The sequence below is a fragment of the Halictus rubicundus genome, unplaced genomic scaffold, assembly GCF_050948215.1.
Source record: "Halictus rubicundus isolate RS-2024b unplaced genomic scaffold, iyHalRubi1_principal scaffold1319, whole genome shotgun sequence".
NCBI lineage: Eukaryota > Metazoa > Arthropoda > Insecta > Hymenoptera > Halictidae > Halictus > Halictus rubicundus.
In genome coordinates this window covers 17501-19730 of record NW_027489860.1, presented here as the reverse complement: position 1 = coordinate 19730, position 2230 = coordinate 17501, and the positions used below count along the sequence as shown (strand labels likewise).

Sequence of the window (2230 nt, the reverse complement as noted above, 5' to 3'; positions counted from 1 at the left end):
AGAGCTTGGGACGAACGATCGCGCACGGCCAGAGCCGGCTGTGAAGTCCGTTAGTTATCGAGTTCATTCTCCAATAAGAGAGAGGAGGAGGAGAAGTGTCGGGATCCAGTATCGGGTTGTCTATGATCCCCGTCGTTTTCTGAATTCTCCTCCTGTGTTTTCCACTTTAAAGGTTTTTCAATGTATTTTCCGCCCGGCCGTCGGATACGTGTGCGCATTGCAATCGCGTACTCGCGACGGTTTCCGTTTCTACGGACGATCGTGTGTCGTCCTTAAAAACGACGCCTGAATCTCCTTCGCGCGCTGGTTGGAGCTTTCAGGTATCGGCGTTCTTATGAACCGCAGAACAAGAGACATAATTATATATTGATTATAAATCAAATTATACGATTACCCTGAACGGTGGATCACTTGGCTCGTGGGTCGATGAAGAACGCAGCTAATTGCGCGTCAACGTGTGAACTGCAGGACACATGAACATCGACATTTCGAACGCACATTGCGGTCCACGGATACAATTCCTGGACCACGCCTGGCTGAGGGTCGTTTACGTAACCAAATACTGCTTGCGTTGCTCTTGTAAGTCCCCGCCGTCGCTTACCTCTCCATGTCGAATTTTGTGGAGGGCGCAAAGAGCGTTTCTGAGTCGGGTTGCAAAGATGCTACGTACGAGCGAACGATGGACGTTTCGTCGGCGTTTGACGCGGTTCTGTGAAAATTGCAAATTTTACATTGCGTCTAACGGTCTTCGTGAGAAGAAGGAAATAGGAATGGGTATCACATTCGGACTTGCGTGAGTGTTTTGCGGCGTCGTGAGTCGTATTTTCAATACGACCGCCCGTGAACACCGCTCCGACGATCGAAATCTCTCTCTCCTCTCTCTCTGGAACGATTCGCATTGCGGAAGAAGCGTTTCACTCTCGAACATTTTACGCGCTCCCGACGTCGTCTGAAATGATGCGTATACGAAAGGTATAAGAGTCTCAAGAGACTACAGTGAATGGACACAAATAAAGAAAGAGATACCGGACACCCGTGTAAAATCTGTGTGCGCAACTGTGGCGTGCAACGTAAGCCCCAGGGAGATGATATATAAAATAAAATACGTCTGTGCGTGGATGTGTCTCTCTACACATAATTGCGGCGGAGGGTCGTCGTTGCCAGCGACTTCGACAAACATATTCTTAGAGTTCGCGAGACAGTGGTCTCTCGTTCTACGAACGCTTTGATGACTGATGGACATAGCAACATTTGGCATTGTGCGGGATGCGCACGCGTACTTGTATCGGGTCGAATAATTTCCCCGTCGTCGCGTGTCCTCGCTAATCCGTTGCGGATTCCATCGCCACGTTCGTTGAATTGAATGACGACCGAGATCTCGTGTCTCTTTGGTTTGATCGATGATATCGCGTCGTGCAGCGTTTCTGTACCCCCGTGTGTCTAGTGTAGTAGAGAAACCCCACCGGGTGTTGAAAATATATATACTCCTCTATGGAGTGGCTTTCGAACATCGTTGTCACCACAACGTGTTGTCACGCAGAGCACGAGAAGGTGAAGGTGAAAACAAACCTTTGTCGGTCGCCCCATGTCTTTTTTTCTTCATTGTCGATCGCGAGACCGCGCGATCTGTCGGTCGTCCAGTCCCCGGAAGTTCTTTTCGACGGACGTTAAAGTTAACCGGCCGATCGTCTAGCGAGAGTTTCCGATCGACGAACAAAATGAAGAAATCTCTATATATACATTATATAGAGAAAAGACACTTTGGTGTGGCGCATAAGATATATGGTTTTGTTTTTTTTTTTTTTTTTTTTTTTGTGCTCCTCTGTACGTTCTCGCGTACTTTTAATGCTTTCGGTGAAATATACGAAACATTTTTTTTTCACGTTTGACGACCTCAGAGTAGGCGAGATTACCCGCTGAATTTAAGCATATTACTAAGCGGAGGAAAAGAAACTAACAAGGATTTCCTTAGTAGCGGCGAGCGAACAGGAATGAGCCCAGCACTGAATCCCGCGGTTCCGCCGTTGGGAAATGTAGTGTTTAGGAGGGTCCATTTATCCCGTGACGTCGAACCGCGTCCAAGTCCATCTTGAATGGGGCCATTTACCCGTAGAGGGTGCCAGGCCCGTAGCGACCGGTACGCGTTTCGGGAGGACCTCTCCTTAGAGTCGGGTTGCTTGAGAGTGCAGCCCTAAGTGGGTGGTAAACTCCATCTAAGGCTAAATATGAC

The 2230-nt window shown here is 48.5% G+C and overlaps 1 non-coding gene and 1 pseudogene across 1 annotated transcript; both read left to right on the top strand.

Moving 5' to 3' along the window:
- Positions 1 to 391: 391 nt before the first annotated feature.
- LOC143365097 (5.8S ribosomal RNA) lies at positions 392 to 546 on the top strand. The gene has a single exon (XR_013084471.1). It is a non-coding gene; the product is annotated as a 5.8S ribosomal RNA (ribosomal RNA).
- A 1343-nt stretch (positions 547 to 1889) lies between these two features.
- LOC143365098 (large subunit ribosomal RNA) overlaps positions 1890 to 2230 on the top strand; it is a 4402-nt pseudogene continuing 4061 nt past the window's right edge.